Source organism: Paramormyrops kingsleyae, chromosome 18, assembly GCF_048594095.1.
Source record: "Paramormyrops kingsleyae isolate MSU_618 chromosome 18, PKINGS_0.4, whole genome shotgun sequence".
Taxonomy (NCBI): domain Eukaryota; kingdom Metazoa; phylum Chordata; class Actinopteri; order Osteoglossiformes; family Mormyridae; genus Paramormyrops; species Paramormyrops kingsleyae.
The window spans coordinates 19,915,634-19,925,633 of NC_132814.1; the positions used below are offsets into that span (position 1 = coordinate 19,915,634).

Sequence of the window (10,000 nt, forward strand, 5' to 3'; positions counted from 1 at the left end):
GTACTGTATGTTTTTTAAACCTTTTTATACACTGTAACACATGGTTGTTCATGCATCTCAGATCTCTATGCAGGAGAATACTTCTACCTTTTTGAAATATTAATAAGAAAAAAAAACGCAAATGTCCCAGCGATGTTTATATAAGAAAGAAGGATTTCTGTGACAGATCTTTTTCAGCAATGTGAGTCTGTTAAAATGGTTCTGCTTCCAAGACATTTGCCACGTGATAAAACCTGCCTCTGAGGAATAAGGAATTCCCTGTTTCTTTGGTGTTATTTACACTGTTAGGTGCTATGTTTTTGTACTCTCAGCTCCTGCAAAAACTTTTTTTAGAATTTAGCCACAATAGTTGAATTTAGTGTTTGTAGATTAAGGATTATTATTGTAACATCTGTTATTCTCACTTTCACTGTAGACTTTAACAATGTCTGGTTTTATTTGTTGCCAAGTAAGTACCATTGTGTTATACTGTATGTTATATTTTGTAACTATTTCAGGACTGTAGGACCAATCGTGAAAGCTACATATAGTTGTATGTTTAGTACATACACATACGTATATATATTTTGCAGTTTTGTTGTACTGTTTTGTTTTCTTAGATTGTTTTGTATAACCATGGACCAAACATGCATATATACCAGTTCTTAATCTAAGAATGAATCACAGGTAAAATTAGCAGGTGAACTTACTCGGGATTCCATTACTTGGGATTAATGGCTCCTGTGCTCGTAATTTGACAATGTGGTTTTATTCTATTCTTTTTGGAGAAGAAGTGACTTGACCCTTCTCACGATGCACATCCTCAATAAAGATCATGTGACTCCAGGTTTCTATTGTCTGCACAGTCTTTGCTCCCGACTCGTATGACCTGACAAGTCCGGGCGTCTTTCAGTTTACGCAATGGAGTCGGATGTTAATAAAGTATTTCAGGAATTTCACAACAAACATGAAGTATGGGTGGGGTTGTTGTTTTCAAATGAATTTGAGCAAAGGATATATTTTTAAACTATATCAGTTCGGTAGAGGACAGTCTCTTTACAACTCGGCCTGGATTGATCTGTAGAGCCATGTCAGAGCTCACTTTTTCAGTAACAGAAATTATGCTTTTCCCTCTATAATGACTCATTAAACAGCAGAGTTTAGTGTATTAAATCTAAATATAACTGAAATGACTGTTCTGAAACCCAACCCAGGTGGCACAGGGCAGAGGACACCCTGGGCAGGATGCCGGCCTATCACAGGGCAGGAGACAATTTGGGCAGGATGTCGGCCTATCACAGGGCAGGAGATACTTTGGGCAGGATGCCGACCTATCACAGGGCACAGACATGGACATATATAAATATAAATACACATATATAAATATAAATACATATATATATAAATACAGTTTGGAGATTCTGCCGGTGATTAGAGACAAACAACATCCTCTAATGAGGGTTATTTCCAGGACTATACACATTTAGTCAGTTTAGCTGCGGGTCATACAACAGCCAGGCCGCCAAACAGCGGCAGCACACCTGACAAACGACTGATGACGGGGTGTTGGGGGGGGGGGGGGACTCTTACTCAGCCCTGTGTCTCCCTCTGCACTGCGTTGGACATGCTGTTTGCTTCCCTGCATTTTGGTCACCCCTGATGAACCCAAGAGACAACTTAATGTCAGCAGTGGGAGACACACACACAACCCTAAAGCATTTGGTTCTACGTCCTGTGCTATGCTCTGCTTATGCCCAGGCTGCCGGTCCAGAATAAGTCTTCACACACACACACACACACACACACAGACATACGCACACATGCATGCAAACACACATGTTTTCACAGAACATGGAAACTCCACATGCTGAACATGCAAACTCCACATGCAGACAGGCCGAGATTAGGCCGAGATCCCACGTACTCCTGGATGCTGTGCACAATGGCATTTACAAAATGTAATGGAGACCTTTTGTTCAAGCCCTAAATTACAGTGCATTCATTATTAAAGTATTTTATATTAAAGTATTATACGGAGGCAACAAAAATGTTTTGCTATTTCTTCTAGAGGCCTACAGAGGCCTGGAGCGACAAAAATGATCAATGGCTGCATTATACCTGTAGGTGGCACTACAGGCCTTCATTTGAAAAGTGCTGCTTTGGCAGTTTTCAGCACTGTCTCAAAATTAAAGACAAAACGATGCACTACAGTACACAGTTTAAAAAAAAGGTTTGTGGCTAAACTATCTTATGTGTCAAACTTCCTTTGCGTCGTGTTTCACTGTATGCTGACCTCTTTGCAGTGAGTTTCACTGTACACTGTCCCCTTTGCATTGTATTTCACTGTGCGCTGCCCCATTTACATTGTATTTCACTGTACGCTGATCCTATCTTGTAATGTTTTTATAGTCTGTCATTTTACTTTTGTAATTGAAATGGATTACAGAAAAGGAACTAGCATTGTGAACAATAAACAAAATCCATAAAATAGTTATGAAAAATATATCATATTTAATTAATTATCATATTACATTTATTAATATCATATAATATGCACAGCAGGATTGAGGATATGAGTGCACAGAAGAAAAATTGAGGGAGTTGTTTTGGCTGTACCAGAATTAGAGGTCTGACTGGGAAATTTAGTTCTATGCAATGACAGCCAGGTGTAGCTCTATGTTCAGTAGCTCATTGCTATCCATTCTGTACTCCAGAGAGGGGATTTTTGTCTAGTAACTGATATTTATCTGAAGTAAATTACAAATGAGCCGTATTCCTTGGGATCTGAACTTATAACCTTCGCAGTGGTAGCACAGCACTCTACTTATTGAAAGTGCCATGCTTCCCGGAGCCTGTGGGCCGAGTGCTCTGGTACTGTTTGCAGTTGGCTGGGCCGGGCTGGATCTCTCACACAGCTGACAGTGAGTAGCCACTGACGGACTGGGGTGTTTCCAGCACCTGCTGCAAGGCTGTACTTGTGATGTATCTTAAAATTCTATTAGTGTGCTAGTTTTACTATTCCTGCCCGTAATAATGTGCTGTAGTTATATAGAAATGTATATCATATATGTAATTAATAATTTTATAAATGGATTTTTTAATTTTTTTTATTTTCAGCTGGAATGGTGGCGTTACAGGTAATATGCATTCTGATAGGCTGGAGTGATGGTTTTCCAGTGTGCGTGCATTCTGATAGGCTGGAGTGGTAGCTTTCCTCTAAGCATGCATTCTGATAGGCCAGACTGATGGCCTTCCAGTATGCATGCACTCTGATAGGCTGGAGTGATTGCCTTGTGTTAAACATGCATACTGATAGGTCAGAGTGATAAGATTGCAGTGTACATGTGTCGTATACAGCAGTGCTTTGTTCGTGGCCATAAGCCACAAACCGCCTTGCCAGTTATGCTCAGAGGGAACAAAAAGGAACTGTAACAATAGGAAAGATAAAGCAAGCTGGGTTGGTGTAACTGTGCAATTTCCCCTGTCCAGGTCTGCCTGTCAAGGCTGGGATCAGGCATTTATCTCTACTCCTCAAACACTACTTCATCTGTGAATAGCTACCCCCCCCCCCCAATTTGGATACGTTGCTTGGCAACAGAGTCAGACTGCTATGGGGGAGGGGAAGGAGACAGCAAAGGCAGCCTCTGTCTCTGTCGTTCCCACAGGACGAGTGAAAGCACATTTCATACAAGCTCTTCTTATCTGATTTTATTGCCTCACCGATAAGTGGAGTAAAACTTTAAATGGACGTGTTTTTCATGCATCAGGAGATTACAGGACAGCTTGTTTAATTTAGTTGAATTTGCGTGCTGTTTCTAAGGAATGTAGATGTAGATCAATAGATGACCACGTTTTTATTTATGCTTATGCCGCACTTTGTTTTATCATAAATACATATTCCATTTAAATTTTATTACATGATTGCATATTTGCTTACACTGCTGAGAATGCCATTATTGCCACTGTACAGGGAGCGAATGCAATGAAATGTCAGCCTTCGCATATCCCGTCTTGTTCTCCTGTGACTGACACACACGGCCATGAACAGGTGAGAGCAGAACTTGGGGTCAGAGCAGAGGCTGGGCTTGGTGGCCCATGAGCAGCTGAGGTTAAGGACCTTGCTGAAGGGGCCCTATGCTGTCAGCAGCACCCTGCCCACCAAGGGACTGGGAATGGCAACGGGCAGAGCTATCTTTAGCTCTTTGCAATTGCTAGCCAAGTGAATGTGCTACTGCAAGTATAAGAAGGCAACTAAATTGTTTCTATGTTGTTGTCCCACGGTCTCCTGCTACTCCCCTGTCCATTAGGGGGGTGGATGTGGAGATCATTCAGGACTACAAGTACCTCGGCGTCCACCTGGACAATAAGCTGGACTGGTCAAAGCATTCACTGGCTACCTACAAGAAGGGTCAAAGTAGGATGTACTTCCTAAGGAGACTCAGGTCTTTTAGAGTCTGCAACACCATGCTGCGGATGTTTTATGAGGCTGTGGTGGCCGCGCCATTTTCTTCTCTGTAGCAAGCTGGGGTGGCAGCATGAAAGTGGCAGAGGCCAAGAGGCTGAACAAACTTATTAGGAAAGCGGCTTCTGTAGTGGGTGAGGAACTCGACAGCTTGGAAATGGTGGCTAAACGGAGGATATTGTTCCGGCTTCAGTCTATCATGGACAATGCTGATCACCCGCTCCACAATATGGTGGCTGATCAGAGAAGCACTTTTAGCTACAGGCTGACTAGCTTTAAGTGCTCCACTGAAGATCTTTCCTACCCAAGGCCATCAGACTCTATAACTCCTCACACTGATCTCACACCCAGCCTAGCTTTAAGTGCTCCACTGAACGCTACAGAAGATCTTTCCTACCCACGGCCATCAGACTCTATAACTCCTCACACTGATCTCACACCCAGCCTCAGTCGCTAAAATAAATAAATAAACTCCATCCTGCAACTCACCATACATACCTTACATACCTTACATACCATACCCTAGCCTGGGCAAGAAACCTGCTGCTATTCGGATGTGCAATGTTCATCTGGTAATTTACCTGTGTAATTTACCACTTAACAGTATTTATTCTATTTATATATATTGTATTTCTGTTTCTGTATATATCATGGGTATATAGCGCAGAGTCTCTTATAATTTTATTTTAGTTCTTATACTTACATCTGATATTCTTTTCTTTTATGTTCTTGTCCTGTGTCTCTGTGTGACCGTCTGTAGTAACATGAGCAATTTCCTCCGGGATAAATAAAGTTTTTCTGATTCTGATTCTGATTCTGATATGCTGCATTAGCCTAAAACTGTCAAAATATATCACACGCATGTCTGCTTGGGTAATGTGACAGCACAGACACAATGTGAAGCTGTGTAATGGACTTATACTAATGTTATTTAGCTAACGTAACAGCAAGATAGATGGGAGACCAACTCAGTTGCCTGCACATATTACACTGTCCTTCAGTTTTTGCTAGCTAGCCACAAACACCAACACAACACAGCCTTTTCCATCTCCCTGTCATGTATTTTGAACACAACTAGCAAACTATTTTCGGACTGACTTTAACTAGTTAGTCAACAAGCTAAATGTAACACTGCTACTTGCATACTTCATTTATCGGGTATCTATTAATGTATTTTTATGTATTTTTTATGCCTTGTGTGTGTGGTTTTGAAATGGTGTTTATCCATAAATTTGGTTTGCACAACACACCTGGTAAAAATAATTTCCGGTTTGCAATTTCCTTTGTCTGAATTATCTTAAGAAATCGAAATCAAGAGGAACTGTTAAAACCTATGGCAAGATCTGGAAGACCAAGAATGCTCTAACAGATCAGCTCTGAGACTGGTCAAGAAACCCAAGCGAAAGCCCCATATCACTGCAAAGAACATTCTGGAAAGTTTAGCTAGGAGTAGTATCGGTCCACCGTCTGAACAAAGTGCTTTTTGGAACCAAGTGCTGTGGTCTGACGAAGCTAAAATTGAACACTTTGTCTACAGCAGTGGTCACCAACCCTGCTTCTGGAGATCTTCCACCCTGCAGAGCTTAGGTGCAGCCCTGATTTAACATACCTGATACAGATCAGGATCAGAGTTGATGACCACCGGGCTTCAGTCACTGAAGGTATGTCTGGAGAAAAAAAAGCATTTCAAGATAAAAAGACCTTTTTAACTATTAAACTCAGATGTGCATCTGAAGGAAAGGTATGACTCGAGAGACGGGGGCTTTATTAGACGATACACAACTGGCTAAGGGAGAAACAAAATGGGACAGTGAGGGGTTCAATCAGGAGAACAGAAAAGCACAAGGGGACAGGCCTGGGATCAGATGGAGGCTAGAACAGGGAAGGGCAAAGCAACAGGAGGGACAACATCAATGACTGGACTGGAGCTGACAGGACAGACTGGCACTTCTATACAATGCCTGACAAGGATACAACAAGCAACAGGCGTGGCTTAGTAGGGCCACAGCAGGGAGGAGATAGGAGGATCAGGTGGACATGAGAGGCAGGGCAAGACATGGATTCTGCAGTATGGATTTTGCAAAGTATCAACAGATTTGATGTCCATTAGCCTGTGTAGAACCTGAAGCTGAAATTAGGCTGGAGATACCAACAAGACAATGATCCAAAAAATACAGCAAAATGAACCACGGCATGGCCTTCACAGTTCCCGCACGTGAATGTTATTGGCCTTCACAGCCCCCGCACGTGAATGTTAATGGCCTTCACAGTTCCCGCACGTGAATGTTATTGAAAATTTATGGGCAGATCTCAAACACGCAGCAAATACAAGACAACCTAAGAATGGTTTTGAACTTGAAGTGTTTGCAAGGAAGAAAGTAGGAATAGAAAGACTATTAGCTGGTTTCAAGAAATGATTGGAGGCTGCGATTTGATTTCTGCCAAAGGAGGTGTTACTGAGCACTGACCGACCGGGCGCCCAAACTGTTACACATGCCACATTTAGTGTTTTCAGTTTTCTGGGAATAAAAAGTGACTATGCATTAAAATTAGCAGGAATATATCACGTGTTTCAGTGCAGAGCATGTGTTAATTTTGTTTTGCTTACAAAAATCAACAGAACATGTATTTTTGGCCAGGGTAGACCAAACTTTCACACAGTACAATTAATTTAGCAGTTGATTCATTTTTATCATTTATCTTGCGAAAAGTGTTTCTCCAAAGGGAACTTTAAACCTTAGAAATATGTTTGTACAGCCACATATCTGGGCCAAGTGTTTTGCTCAGAGGCAGGGAAATCCTCAAAAATATGAAAGGGTGATTCAGCAGGGACCAGAGAGACTACTGAAAGAAAACAAGTCACACTGCAGGTGTTAGAGAATGACACAAACATTGCTTTGGTTCATGAACAGAAAAACAAATGCGACACGTGTTCAAACAGAAAAGCAGAACAAGAAGCAGGCATGAAAAATGAACAAAAACAGCCACCTGATACAGTGGACACCCCCGCCACCAAGGACACACTAGTTCAGAACCAAGTTGAAGTAATTTTGTAATGTATTTTTGCTTCCTGCCTTGTTATAGAACTGCACATGACCTCACCTGGTTTTTTACAAGATGCTGATTGGGTGCTAACATCTGGGCCACAGTGTGTACAGGATTGGTAGTATTTCTGAGCTCCATTTACCTCATGGGTTGGAGCTGGTAATGATGTCACACCACGAGTTAATGGCATTCCAATACAACTAGCCAGATTCACCGTTAGCTATTGTTAGCAATGCTAGTTCATAACAATGCATTACGCAGTATTTTGCCCATAAAATACCGTAGCAACATGCGCCAGGGATATAGGTTTGGCAGTACTGTGTGTACGATTGATTTAATGAGCCACGAATAAGACAGACGTGCAGTAGGAACAGCTATTTACTGTAGCTTTTTGCCGCTGATGAAGGGAGCAGCCATCTTGAATTATGAGGTTGGAGTTGTAAAAGTTCCTCCAACCTTCCAAGTTGAAAGTCAGACTCCAGGGGGTGTCCGAGTTGATATTTCTGACTAGGGACTCAGAAATTCCATCTTCGCACTTCAAAAGGAATGCAGCATTAGAGTTGGCGAGCTAGGCATCATGTGATTCGCAGGGAACAGTGACAGCACCGTTGCCATGGCGACCCTGCGGCACAAGTCTGTGTCATCGGCGATGTTTGTGTAAACATTGTGCAGTTTATCCGTCAGCAATAATTGCCCAAGTTTTTATAAGTCTTGGCAAGCTTAAGTAAAAAATCAAGATGAAACGGGTGCCCGAATATTAGGCCGCATTGTGGTACCTACACTGAAAAATATGCATTTTTTTCATGTATTTCAAAATCAGAATGAGGTTCATTGGCCATGCAAGTTCACACTAATATGTCTCAGAGTGGCGCTCACAGTGACGTATAACAGTCAGAGAGCAGAATGCGAATAAGAGTGCAATGGAACTGTAAACCTGGAGCATCATAGTCTGAGGGAGGGTGAACTTCTTCTGTGGCCACAGGAAGAACATCGTTTACTGTGCTTCCTTAATATTCTGGTCAGTTTTGTTCTCCCGCCTAAGGTCTTGGGAGATTGTTGTTCCCAGGAATGTAAAGGACTTGACAGTATTAGCCGCTGAGCTGGTCGTGGTAATGGAACGTGGTGGGGGCTATGGTTAGGGCTGTGAAAGCCTCCTAATATACAAAATCATCTCTTTGGGCAACGGAGATCGTCATGACTGCACCAGGACACCACCTCCCGCTTGTTTGCACACTCATTTCTGTGATGTTTAAGTCCAGTCATGTCGCCTGGGCTTAATGTTTGGGTGACTTGAGATGCAGCCACTTGTGTAGGGAGAACAGAGCAGATCACACAAACCTGTGCAGCTTCAGTGCCGGGGATAGGGGTGTTTGATGTGTTTTCCCAGCTTTGCATTCTGTCCCTGCTCCAGAGTGCACGTAATGCTATTTACAATAGGATAAGACACTTATTTTTAAAGATATTGTATTGGAAGGTTAATGCATTGAAGTTCTTGCCCTCTTACACACCTTTGTTTATCTGGGCTGTTTAAATACAGCTCCTTTAGCGTATAACCTACACCATCTGGGATGATCGTAATGACAAAATCCTTCTTTGCCGAAACCCATGGAAAATGTGGTTTGCGCAATCCACAGTGTTACGGATCTATTCCCTGGCACTGGTGCTGATTTGGCAGACATTCGTAAAAACACATTTCTGGGGTGTGTGTGGGCATGTGCACTAGAACAGATTGTCTTCAAGTAATTACATATTGGTATGACTATGCGTGTTAATGACCACACTTCTTAGGGGAAAATTACTGATAGGAAATAAAGAATGTATTCCTCTATACATATGTACACAAGTATGTATACAAGAATACATTCTTTATTTCTTATCTGTAATTCTTGTGTATGTATGCAGGTAGCAGATAGGATAGTGGTTAGGGGCAAGATCTTATAACCAGGAGTATCGGGAACTTAAACTAACACAAATATTGCTAACTTAAATCTCTCCAGAAACAGTCACTGCAGAGAAAAATGCCATCAAAGCAATTAAAATGCAAACATATCATATTCCTCTAATTTCCATAACTGCTTGTCGGGGTCACAGATTGAAGCATATACTAAGAAATGCAGGGCAGGGTGGAATTCCATTGCAGGGGACACACACACACACATACATACATACATTATGGATGCACCTGAACTGTGTGTTTTTGGACTGCACAAAGCAGGAGAACCTGCAATGCAGTCTCAGAAATATGGGTGACTGTGTAACTCCAAGATATTATATGTTGCACTACAATGTACAAAAGAAATGACAATTAAAAAAATTAACTACAGAAGTTGATTTGATTTAAGATGAAAGAATTACAGCGTTATTTTGGTCGTGCAAGTTCAAAAAACAGTAGACCGTCGCCATAGTTGTGTGTACATTACAGAGGTGCAAAGCGATAGAAAGAAAGAAAGAGAGAGAAAAGAAAGAAAGAACGAGAAAGAAAGAAATAATGTTGCCATAGTACTGCTTTGTTTT

At 41.7% G+C, this 10,000-nt stretch overlaps 1 long non-coding RNA gene across 1 annotated transcript in view; it reads right to left on the bottom strand.

The window, feature by feature from the left end:
• The window catches only part of LOC140579577 (uncharacterized), a 38,136-nt gene that overhangs the window by 5,692 nt on the left and 22,444 nt on the right, over positions 1-10,000 (bottom strand). The window contains exon 2 of the long non-coding RNA XR_011983540.1: positions 6,051-6,108. This is a non-coding gene — a long non-coding RNA (uncharacterized lncRNA). The remainder of the gene's footprint in view (positions 1-6,050; positions 6,109-10,000) is intronic.